This window comes from Mus pahari, chromosome 5, assembly GCF_900095145.1.
Source record: "Mus pahari chromosome 5, PAHARI_EIJ_v1.1, whole genome shotgun sequence".
Taxonomy (NCBI): Eukaryota; Metazoa; Chordata; class Mammalia; order Rodentia; family Muridae; genus Mus; species Mus pahari.
In genome coordinates this window covers 56,740,311-56,753,662 of record NC_034594.1, presented here as the reverse complement: position 1 = coordinate 56,753,662, position 13,352 = coordinate 56,740,311, and the positions used below count along the sequence as shown (strand labels likewise).

Here is a 13,352-nt window from a genome sequence, read left to right as displayed (position 1 = left end):
TGTGCTCTGTGCCTTACAACAGCAGTCTAGAAAATGTCCCTGACACTCTCCTCTAAGAATTGTCACACCATTGTGACAAGACTTTAAATATTTTAGTCTTCCACTTTATCTGACATAAATATGCGTTATCTTAGAAGTTGGAAATAATAATAGAAAAAATATCAGTTTCCTAGGTAGAGATGTGACCAGCATATGGAAAGCCCCAAATTCAAGCCCAGGATCCCATATTCTTACCCAGGGGTGGAGGTGCTTGCCTGTAATCCAAGAACTCTGAAGGTAGAGCAAGGAGAATCAGAAATTCAAACACACCACGGACTTCTTATGGAGCTGGAGGCTATCCTGGGCTACACAAGTTTATCTTAAAAGACAACAACAAAATTTTTTTAAAAGGTATCTTCTTAGCTGAAGATCATCAAAAGATCAAATTCTTAACAGAGGAAGCAAGCCAACCAAACATTAAGAGAGCACCCATTCACTTTTCACACTTAAAAAGAAAATCTTTGATGTTCCATTTCAGTGACCTTTGACATAATTTTTCAAGAGAGGACCAATCCTTGCCCTGAGAATTAAGCTCCAGGCTTCCAGTTTTCAACATTCTTCCATACAGCCTGTTTTTCTTCCTTCATCCCTCCTCCTCAGATGCCACACATACACACACACACACACACACACACACACACCCGCCCAGTAACCTCTGACTTACTTAACTCTTTTCCATTAAATTCTCTGGAAACAAAAAAATCGAAACACACCTGGAGAATGAGCTGGGCTTTTTTTGTTGTAACAGCTCCATTACTACATAACCAGCATGAACCCGAGCAACCAGGAAACTGCAGTTAATCTCCAAGGACATGGGCCATAATAATCAAAATGGCTACAAGACACTACTTCTTTTCCCAGACTCCTAAGCCCACCCACAAGACCTTAGGTGGTCAACCTCAGTGCAGCTGAAGCCTGGGGAATTTTCCTCTCTAACACACTTTGCCCATCAGTTCATCCCAAATTGAAGCAAGAAGAAACGTCAGAGACATGAATGACGGTCCTGCCTGGAATTTGTTTCAGTTTTTTTATTTTCCTAACATGTGGAATGCATTTCGCCAGGCAAGTACCATCATGAAGACCAGTGGATGCCCCAAATGTCAGCCTTTTCATAGGTTTCTGACACAGACAGGAACACTCTCAGTGGATTGCCTGGAAACCAGGAAGGTGTTTTCTGCAAAAGAAATAGTGTGCTACATCAAATGCAAGAATGCCTTGGCTTAAGAGCAGCTTTCTTATCAGAGCAACAGGAGATAGGTTTAATCATTAACAAAAATGTATGGCAACAGAAAATGCAATTGCTTCTTCACCATGGAAATCTTGGCACCTTAATTACAAATGAAGGAAATCAGCATTAGCCCTTGCCTATTGTCAACGGGCTTCCTGAAACACAGTTACTGGGTCTCCTTTCCACAGGACAGGGGTTTCACCATAACCACAGTCTCAGCAATGGGCATCCTTCCCCCTCATGCTGTCCAGGGGAAGAAATGAAAACAACTTAAAGTCATTCATTAATCAGACCCCTTAATCAGTTCCTGGTTGAAGAGGCAGGAATGGGGACTGGAAATGGCTGGCAAGCTAAAAGAAGATGCAGTTGGGTCAGTATTAGTCCCACCCTCCACTGTGAAAGGAGAAGGCAGATGTATGTGTGGATGCTCAGTAGGGGAAGGAGAGCTTCACAATCCATCATGTTTTCATTCATTACAGAGCACTGAACCTGTAACAGAGCTCCTAGCATGCAGGATGCCTGAGTCTCAACCCCTCGAACCACAGGGTGGGGGTGGGGGTATTGAATCTGCTATGTTCCAGGTACATGCCAGGCCTGAGGATACCTGGGTGGGCAGAGGGATTTCCCATTAGTTTTCTCCATTTCCGTCCGTTCCCATCCCAACCAAAGTGGCAGAAACAATGATGGCATGGCTGGGGACACCAAGGATGAGAAGCTGAATTTGATTCGTAGATCCCATACTTGAAATAAATAAAAAGGCAGATGCGAGAGGGAAGCAGGTACCATGGGTCCCTGGGGCTTGCTAGAGCTACTCTCGTCTGCAGCCAGACTAGCCTACTTGTCTAGCTAAAGGCCAGTGAGAGAGCCTGTCTCACAAAAATAAGTGGAAGGCTCCTGAGGAATAACCCCTTGAGGTTATCCCACGGCCTCCCCATACATGTATGTACATGTAAACTCGAGCTACATGAGCAGCCAAATACAACACACATACACACACACATACACACACACACACACACACACACACACACACACACACACACACACGGAAAAGAAGAAATAATGATTCCATAGCAGTTACACACAGCACTGTAAGGTAGGGCTGGAGAGATGGCTCAGTGGTTAAGAACACTTGCAGAGGACTAGAGTTCAGTTCCCAGCACCCACATGGTAATACCCAACCACCTGTAACTTTAGTAAAGGCTTCTGACCTCCAGGGGTCACATACATACATATATGCACATACATATGCACACATTTAAATAAATATTTTTATACATTATTTTTATTCATTTTATAAAAATCCTTAGATTATAAAAATGACATGGCCAAAGAGACGAGAATTTAGGAAGAATCATATCTGCTGCTGTGATGACCTGGAACCAAAATTTAAAACTGAAAGAAGCCAATGGTGAGGTGAGGTTGTCCTCTGATTTACACGTAGCTACAGCCAAGTTGTTGACACGGATACACCATAGGATTCCAATTATTCACAAAGACTTTTTGTTTGTTTTATTTTTTGAGACAGGTTTTCTCTGTGTAGACCAGGCTGGCCTTGAACTCATAAAGACCTACTTGCTTCTGCCTTTTGAGTGCTGGATTAAAGGTGTATGCCACCATGCCTGACTTCACAACTTTTCCATGAAATTCCTTACTGGTGGGAAACGTTATTACTTTGTATATACTATTTAAATCTTTGTATATACTATTTAAAATCTATCCTTAAGAAATCCTTATTATATATCTTTTCAACTGCACTTTACTGAAGGTTTAGTGAACCCAGATCCACAATAACTTCATGGCACTCTGTTCTAAGCCAGCTTTTATTTTCTTAATATAATTAATCTTATTGTTTTTCCCTTTTATTGAAAATATATTTTTTCTCATATAATATATTCTGATTATTGTTCCCTCTCCCTCTATTCCTCCTGGTTCCTCCCTCTCCCCTCCCACCCAGATTCGCACTGTGTCTCTCATTAGAAAACAAACAGGCCTTCTAAGGGATGATAACAAAACAAAATGTCCCATTCTGGAGCGCGTGAAGGGGCCGTTCCTGCAGATCGGAAGCTACAGGATCTTTATGACACAGGATAACAGGATATCCATGAGGAGACCTGGTGAGGATCCAGTACTGATAGAACAGCAGAAGCCAGAGGCCCTGAAGCAGCCCAATGGCTCATTGCAATGAACCTGTGCAAGCAGGGAAGAAGAGACAAAAGGGTGTGTGTTGGGGCCTCCCAGCCCTCTGCAGCCACTAAAAACCACCTGCGGTGGTAATCTTCAGATCTGCCAAGCCTGCTCTACTGTTTACACTGGTTGCTGTCCTTCAAAGCTTTGCCATTGCCTGCTGAGAAGACTTTTAGATGTTCCAGAGACAACATCCTTTGGGCCCGCCTAGAGACTCTCGCCTGTGCTCTCAAAGACTGGGGCTGGGGNCAGGGGTTTTTCCCACACTATAAAAACTGAGTTTCTCATTAAACCTCGGGCTTTGATCAGAATGTTGTCCTAGCCTCATTCCTTTTCACAGTCTTTTCTCATTTCAGCCCCAGTCCACCCTCCAGGATGAAACCGGTTCGAGTGTGGCTACGGGCGGCCACACTCACATGGCGCCCAAACAGGGACTTGAACCCTGGCTCCTCTAAAGGGCGAGCTGGATACTTAGTAAATAATCAACAGGTTGTCATAGAGACTCCTGGGCTTTCAGCTCAGTTAGCAGAGCTGACAGCTATATTAAGTGTTTTTCAGTCTGTGAGTGATGCTTTTAATATATTTATTGACAGTTTATACATTGCACAGTCAGTTCCCTTATTAGAGACCTGTGGTACGTTTAACTTTAATACACCAGCAGGGTCTGTTTGCACAATTGCAAAACATCATTCTTGCACAAAAACATTCTTTTTATATTGGTCATATAAGAGCTCATTCTGTCCTTCCTGGACCCCTATCTGCCGGTAATGATTGTATTGACATAGCTCTAATAGGAGAGGTCTTAATTTCAGATCCTGTTGCATTGGCTAGACGTGATCATGATAAATTTCATCTCTCTAGCCATACCTTAAGGCTCCGACATAAGATCACTAAAGAGCAGGCGAGAATGATTGTGAAACAATGACCCAAATGTATTACTTTATCTCCAGTTCCGCATTTAGGAGTTAATCCACGAGGCCTTATGCCCAATCATATTTGGCAAATGGATGTGACTCATTATGCGACTCATTATGTGACTCATTATGTGACTCATTTCCATTTTTTGGAAAATTAAAATATATACATGTTTGTATTGACACTTGTTCAGGATTTCTTTTTGCTTCTCTACATATGGGAGAGGCCTCTAAAGATGTTATTAATCATTGTTTACAAGCCTTCAATGCTATGGGCTTGCCTAGAGTCGTTAAAATGGACAATGGTCCAGCTTATATTGGCAACAATTTTATTTCATTTTGTAAGGAATTTGNCATTAAACATAAAACTGGAATTCCTTATAACCCCATGGGACAAGGCATTGTTGAACGTGCTCATCGCACTCTGAAAAATTGGCTTTTTAAAATGAAACAGGGGCAATTATACCCCTCAAGGTCTCCAAAAGCACATTTTGCTTTTGTTTTATTTATCTTAAATTTTTTGCAAACTGACACTAAAGGTCAGTCTGCAGCGGATCATCACTGGCATCCAGTTACCTCCAGCTCTTTCACCATGGTTAAGTGGTGGGACCCAGTTAATAATATTTGGAAGGGTCCAGACCCCGTTTTAATTTGGAAAAGAGGTTCTGTATGCGTTTTTTTCACAAAAGGAAGATGAAGAAAGATGGTTACCAAAAAGACTGGTTCGTCAAGTGGATACAGCCCAAAAATCTTGTAAGTCTGCTTTACCCACGACAGCCAGCAGGTGTGCAGTCAGCCAGCATTCAGCTTCGCCTCCAGTAGAGCAGTGGCAGAAAATTCTTCGATATGAAACACATATCGAATATATATTATGGCCTTGGTCTAATTTCGGGAATAGATGTGCTATGAGGGCCGGTCAGCCAGAAACGGGCAACCAGATTTCGGAACTATATCAGTCTAAAACAGGGGTATATGCCAATAGGCCATGGTTTATTGATAATATTCCACAGAGCCATGTTTGTGCAAAATATTCACAAACAAGCTGCATATACACTCCTAAGACAGAATTGAATACGGTCGGGAAAATCTGAGTCCTAAGTCAGGCGCGGCTGCCAGCCACCATAATTCCTAGGCAGGACGATAGAGCATAAATATATTTTGTGCCAGTCCAGCTAATTTTTACCAAATATTAAGGGCAGAGATGTTGGGGCCTCCCAGCCCTCTGCAGCCACTAAAAATCACCTGCGGTGGTAATCTTCAGATCTGCCAAGCCTGCTCTACTGTTTACACTGGTCGCTGTCCTTCAAAGCATCCCCACTGCCTGCTGAGAAGACTTTTAGATGTTCCAGAGACAACATCCTTTGTGCCTGCCTACAGACTCTCACCTGTGCTCTCAAAGACTGGGGCTGGGGGCAGGGGTTTTTCCCACGCTATAAAAACTGAGTTTCTCATTAAACCTCGGACTTTGATCAGAATGCTGTCCTAGCCTCGTTCCTTTTTGAAGTCTTTTCTCATTTCAGCCCCAGTCCACCCTACAGGATGAAACCGGTTCAAGTGTGCCCACAGGCAGCCCCACTCAGGTGTGCAGTGGCACACACTGTGATACACTGTAGCTTCCACAGCAAGAATTGGTCTCCTTTGCTGGTGGGCAGGTTGCAAGGGTGGAGGGCGCGTGCAAGGGGAGGGGCAGATGAGTGGGATTGGGGGTACAGGATGTGAAATTCACAAAGAACCAATAAAAAGTTTAAAAAATATAATAAAAACCAAAGAAACCCAACTCATCAGAATTAGACAAAACGAACAAGAGAAGGCAAAGAGTCCAAGAAAAGGTATAAGAATCAGAGATGCATACACTCAGGCGGCCCATACATTCAGGAGTCCCATAAAAACCACAGAACTAGAAGGCATAATGTCTACACTGAGGGCCTGGTGCAGATCCGTGCAGTTCTGGTGCATGCTGCCTCGGGCTCTGTAAGGTCACATGAGCATCTATCGTGTTGATCTAGAGGTCTTGTTCTCTTGGTGTCCTCCATCCCCTCTGGCTCTTACACTCTTTCTGCCCCCTCTTCTACAGGGTTCTCTGACCCTGAGGGAGGGGATTCGATATATCCACATGCAGAGATTTTTAAAAAATAATAATCTTAAAATAAATAAATAAATCTATACAAGTGGTAGGGACCAACATGTCCTGGTTGCATGGGGAGACCCACACAGAAATTTCTGGATATGTCCCGTGCTGCAGGCTCACCTGGTGTTTTACTGAGGCAAGACCCACAATAGGACCTGTGATGTTTGGAGAGAGCATAAATAGTGACTTGCATAGCCAGCTGTGCAATTCTTCGTTGGTCTCACATCTCCGCTGATCTTTGCTTCATTGAGAGAGAGCTTCTCCTGGCAAAGCTGGTGGTTCCTGGCAGAGGAGGCCTGGCAGTTATGGCTGGATCTTGCCACTGCTGCTGATTCGTGTTTGGTATCCCGACACTACCGATCTGGACCACCGGTATCCAGACAACAGAGATTAGAATTGCCCCCAAAGAACCGTTTCTAAACAGATCCACATCCCCCTGTCTTATTTACCATCATTTCTCCCCTACCTTTGGATGGTGGGCTAGCATTTGAGAACCTTTATTAAAGTAGGCTCTGGAAAATCTAAGCCTACAGAGACCCTTTCTGCAGAGAACTCCCTGCAAAGGGAAGAGTTGCACAGGGCATTTCCTTTCCACCACTCTCAGCAGCTCTGATGGCTTTCACAGACCCCCATCTCTGCTCAGAGCTTCTTCCCATCTGCTCTTCCCACTGCTCCACGCACGGCTCTCTTCTCTACCTCAGAACCTGCTTTCTTCCCCTTGTCCTTTCAGCCTTAAGCCTTCTGTTGAACAGCATCTCCTCTCTTTCCCATGGTTCATCACCACACTTTCTAAGTCCTTATATCTGGGTCTTGTGTTCTCCCTTGGGTGAGCAGAGGGATTTAACCTCTATCGCCAATGGAAGTCTGATGGATTATTAGTCAGTAACCAACAGGCAGATCCCAGGTGGATGACGCTCATGCCAGGCCGTTTCATAAGATGCTGTCCAGCCTACAAGCTCAATAACTTGATCTTTATCCAATCAGCACAAAGCTGTAATGATGGGCCCATAGTCTGCAACATGATGACCTACATTTTAAGAAGCCATTTGTAAGAGAACGACCACATATCACTAAGAACTACAAATGAACATTAAGGTCTAGTTTCAGGTTAGTCCTGTCTGCGCTGCTGTTTGAATTTCGAAGCTTTATTTAAAAGGCTTTTGCACCAACTCTCTTAATTCCTAGGTGAGCATTACTATAAATCACTTACCCTTTCTACAGAGACACCCTAAAATCCCTTCTTAAATCACTGTTCTATGTTACTGATTTTATTTTGGCCCGAGGAACGAAACTGATTCACCATCCTCATGTCCTTGAAGTCCAAATTCTGCTACTTGAAGGCTCCAGTCCAAAGCTCCACCTTTAGCCCCACAGGTCGGTCAGCATGGTCGCACCAAGCTTCTTACGCACCAAAGCTCACAACTTTTCATTCACTCTTTCAAATCTGCCCTCCACTTTTCTCCAGAGAAACTCAGCTTTATAAATGGGTTCAGCTAGGTACCCGATATCCCTGGCTCTTCTGATGGGATCTGGCCAAAGGGGAGGACTGGCAGATATGAGGACAGATGGGGTGGATGGTGTGTGAACTCAACAGGTTACTTCCCCAGCCTTTCCTTTGCTGTGCATGATTGCCTCTCTCTCTAAAGTCAGCGTGTCTGTGCGTGCAGCTGTATGGGTGTGTGTGTGCTTGTATGTTTGTGCGTGTGCATCTGTGTGCGTCTTGTTGGGAGTCAGATCCAACACTTGCATGCTAAGCTAAGCATGCAGTTATCACCTCAGGCCACATCTGCTCAGGGCTAGGTTGTTCTCAGGGATCTGCCTCTCAGCTCAGCTGCCATTGGCTCTTCTGTTACTAAAACCCTTTTCTCTCCTCTTTCACGCCGAGGCTTTATTTTATTTTTTTAATGATTTCTTTTTCTTTTAGGTGCACTGGTGTCTTGCTTGCATGTATATCTGTGTGAGGGTGCCAAATACCTTGGAGCTGGATTATAGACAGTTGTGGAGTGCCTGTGTGGGTGCTGGGAACTGAACTCAGGTCCTATGGAAGAGCAGCCAGTGCTCTTAACTGCACAGCATCTCTAGCCCAAGGCGGATGCTTTCAGATGCTTCATTTTCCTGCGGCAGTGTTTTTTTATCTCGTCCCTGCCGACATATTCACAAAGGAATCCCTGTTTGAAATCCTTTTAGCTCCCCTCCCATGTACTGAATCTTAAATAGATTTTACTTTCAGAGCAATTTTAATTGACAAAAAAGAAAAGACAAATAGTATGGCCACATCTCTCCGTACATTCGCCTGCCCATCTTCACTGGTACTGGTTTTCTATATTAGTCTGGTACATTTGTTTCAGAGTGCAACATTACAATTACCTGAAGTCCATCCTCTCTGCCAACTCTCTTAGTTTCACCTAAGGTCGATTTTTTCTGTCCCACAGTCCTGCCCAGGGCTTGTTTATCCCAGTCATCTGTTTCCTTACGAAACTGAGACTGTTTCTCTGTTTCTTTGTTTGTGATAACTTCGACAGTTTTGAAGAATACTAATCAGGACTCGCAGACTGGTAGTCACTATGTGTTCCAGTATGTTATTTAGATATCTACCAAGAGCACACACTGTCACCGACTTTCACTGTTGGTGCTATTTCTACACTGTAAAGTTACTTCCGCCTCCCTGTCTTCCATATTTGATTATCTGCAAGCCCCTACATGTGGCCCACTTTTAAAAGCCAGGAGGGCATGGGCTTGAGGCAATAGCTGGACTGCTGAAGTGCTCACCTGGAAAACACCAGGTCCTGAGTGTTTGGTCCCTTGAACCCGTGTGAAAACATTGGACATGATGGTGCCTGCTGGCAATCCAATCTCAATGATGGTTACAGTGGGCATATGAGGACCACGGACAGATTCTTGGGGCTCAGTGGCCAGTCAGTCTAGCCTGCTTGCTGAGTTCCAGGTCAGGGAGGGACTGTCTGAAAATAAGATGTAGGATGTCTTGGGAACAACGTCTATGACTGACCTTTGGGCTCCACCCCCACATACATTCACCAGTGTATACATGCGTGTGCGCTGGCACACACACACACACACACACACACACACACACTCACACTCTCATACACACTCACACACTCACACTCTCATACACATTCACACTCTCATACACACTCACTCTCATACACACTCACACTCTCATACACACTTACACACACACACACAGAAAATGGCTAGGAATGTAGCCCATCAGCTGAGTGCTCGCCTAGTATACTTGATACCCTGAATTCCAACTTCAGCACTGAAAAAAAATTAAAAATATAAAACACAAGCAGCTATGTTTCATGTCCCTAAATGGGGAGTAGAACATTGATAGTTTTTTTTTTTTTTGAGATAAAATATTCATACAACTTGTCATTTTAACTATCTTTGTTTGTTTGTTTGTTTGTTTGAGACGGGGTTTCTCTGTGTAGCCCTGGCTGTCCTGGAACTCACTTTGTAGACCAGGCTGGCCTTGAACTCAGAAATCTGCCTGCCTCTATCTCCCGAGTGCTGCGATTAAAGGCGTGTGCCACCACACCAGGCACATTTTAACTATCTTTAGGTGTTTCAATTACCCCTTTCAAGGAGGATGGCCTTTTCCCAACATTACTCTGATCTCATGTTGATCTTGTTATTATTCACCCAAAGTGACAGATGTCAAATTTTAGCACACGAAGAACTCCAAATAAATGAGTTTCTCTTAATTTTTACCTTAATTTTACCTATTTATCTATCTTTTTTAAGCCTTAGCAGGAGACATCAAGGTCTCTTCTAGGGAGCCAGGTTCCACGGACTCTTGTCTCCTGAAGGCATTCCTTTTTGTTTTTTTTTTAATGTTTTGTTTAATGTGTGTAGGTGGTTCACCTGCATGTATGTCTGTGTACCAAGTACACATGTCTGGTGACCTCGGAGGCCAGAAGACGGCCTTGGCTACCCTCAAACTGAACCTATGGGCATCTGTGAGCTGCCATTTGGGTGCTAAGAATTGAACCCCGGTCCTCTGGGAGAACAGCCAGAGCTCTTAACAGCTGAGCCATCTCTCCAGCCCCTGAATTCATCATTCTGTTCTTTTTTTTTTTTTTTCATGTTGCCATTTTTACTTGACCTCTCCTAGGGGCGGGACCTAAATTTCATTTATCTTTGTGTCTCAGAGATAGATGACTGTCCCAGAAACATGGCAGCTAATCAATAAATGGTTACAGCAAGGGAAGCAAGAGGAGATACATGTACAAGTGGCCTATTTATTCCAAGGAGGAGAGACGTCATGAAGGGGTCACCTTGGCAAGGAGAGGGCAGTGTGCTTGAGTGCAGGAATAACTGAAACATGGTCTCTAGGCAAGGAGAGGGCAGTGTGTGTTCATGCTTGTTCACGGGATCATACCCTGCCTCTGGGATCATTTGGTAAAAATCTATGAAAGGTCATAGCATATATCTATGATCTTTCATAGATCCATTTAAATTAGGAGACTACCAATGGGGTGTGGAAATATAGTTATATAAAGATGCTGTTATTTTTAATATGAAAACTGGCAATAATCTAAAGGCTCAGCACTAAACTAACAAAATTCCCATATGCTGGAGTGACAAGAAGCCACTAAATAGTCAACTTGGCTTGAGCAGCTGTTACCGGGCAACACAGGGGCATGGGGAAATCTTTCCTTTCTCCTCTGAATAATGATGACATCTGTAACTAGAAAGGGGAAAAGTCACGTAAATCTGTATTTTCAAACAGGTGCATTTACCCTTTCAAGCCTGAACAACCCCACAAAGGATAATCAAAGCTTGAAGTTGGACCTGCCTTCCAGGGTAGCTTTGATGTAGTCAAAACGTAGCCATTTTCATGACCACTTCTGCCCCTATACTGAACATCCTAAGGGTGTGAGTCGGAAAAGGGAAGTCAGAGCTTCTCAGACGGTCAGGGACAGTTCTGCTGGGCTCGACTCTGGACATTATTTTGCTTATTTGACTCACTTTTAAAGTTCCGCTCCTTTAAGTGACTACAATGTACAGCCAACGCACAATTCTGTTCCACTCTGCTCTTGTGCAAGAGAGATCCAGACTAGTCCAGAGGACACAGCAAGGGCCAGGTCCCAGTCTCTCTCCCCCAGGAAGTTAGCAACCCCATAATCCAGTCGTAGATTTACAGCTGGGGTAGAGGGCCACGAAAGTGTGAGGAGAGAAAACAAAGCAAAGACTTTTAAAGCAAAGATTTTTAAACAACCTATCTTCCCACCCCCTCCATTTTTTATAACAGAAGCTTTACTGATTTACATCTTGCAAAATTCATTCATTCAAAAATACTACAATACATCCACAACGCAACCAGACTGAAAATAAAACAAGAACGCAAGAATGATTTAAATGAGAACTGCCCCACTTAGGCGCCAGGATTTAAAAAAAAATCAGTCCCTAGTTGATGCTTGGAGAGGTTTAGAGGGGGTGGTCTTCCTGGAGGAAGTACATCACTGGGGGGCGGTCCTTGAGGGTTTAAAGCCATGCATCCTACTTGAGCTCTCTGCTTGCAGAAGTGAGGGCTCAGCTTCCGGGACTCCTGCAGTGGCTACAGTTTACCACTGGGTTTCCCTGGCGATGGACTCTCTCCCTCTAGAACCATTGTTGTTGCTATGGTCCCGGTGTTTTATCACAGCAACAGAAAGATTACCAGTAGACCAAAAACAAACTCAAAATGGTCTTTCTGAAACTCCCTTACATGGGTCTGAGCTTCGCTCCAGGACATGCTTTCTCTTGGTTAGTGATACTTTACTTTTAAAACACGAAGAGGTGTGAGATTTTTGTCTTCTCATTTATTTTGCTTCCCAGACTTCTTGCCCATCAGAAAGGACAATGGCGGTGGCTTTTCACTGCATTGCTCCTGTACTGGCTAGTTTTGTGTCAACTTGACACAGCTGGAGTTATCACAGAGAAAGGAGCTTTAGTTGGGGAAATGCCTCCAGGAGATCCAGCTGTGGGGCATTTTCTGAATTAGTGATCAAGGTGGGAGAGGCCCCTTGTGGGTGGGGCCATCTCTAGGCTGGGAGTCTTGAGTTCTGTAAGAGAGCAGGTTGAGCAAGCCAGTGGAAGCAAGCCAGTAAAGAACATCCCTCCATGGCCTCTGCATCCGCCCCTGCTCCCTGACCTGCTTGAGTTCCAGTCCTCACTTCTTTCAGTGATGAACAACAATGTGGAAATGTAAGCTGAATAAACCCTTTCCTCCCCAACTTGCTTCTTGGTCATGATGTTTGTGTAGGAATAGAAACCCTGACTAAGACAGCTCCTTTGACCCTTTTTAATTGTAATTTAATTTTAATTTTTTTTTTTTTTAAAAAAAGTTCTAGCTCATTTCCAAGTTTTTAAACACCCACCAGTCCCTGAGCTTGCTCCAAGATCAGGCCACCCTCTTAAACTCCATCCACACAAAACCCTGCATAAGCCTGCCTCCCACTCAGTTTCCTTCTGCAGCTTTCAAGCAGGGGCAGCCACATTCCTGTGTCTTTCACAATAAATCATATGTGAGATTTGGTATGTGTGGTAACTTTGGGTTAATCCTTGGCTTCTGACTATCAGGATACCTTATCTCTCAGAGCGGCAACATCTACATTAAAAGTTTATGTTAATAGTCTCTCCTACATTATTTTTATTTTGTATGCTTTTTAAACTACCATATGTGTCAAATATCATTATGATGCTGTCTTAGTCAGGGTTTCTATTCCTGCACAAACATCATGACCAAGACGCAAGTTGGGGAGGAAAGGGTTTATTCAGCTTACATTTCCATACTGCTGTTGATCACCAAAGGATGCAGGACTGGAACTCAAGCAGGTCAGAAAGCAGG

General features: G+C 43.9%; 1 protein-coding gene across 1 annotated transcript in view; it reads right to left on the bottom strand.

Moving 5' to 3' along the window:
- Window positions 1-13,352, bottom strand: part of Sgpp2 (sphingosine-1-phosphate phosphatase 2) — a 115,021-nt gene that overhangs the window by 96,405 nt on the left and 5,264 nt on the right. The gene's annotated exons all lie outside the window — the stretch shown is intronic.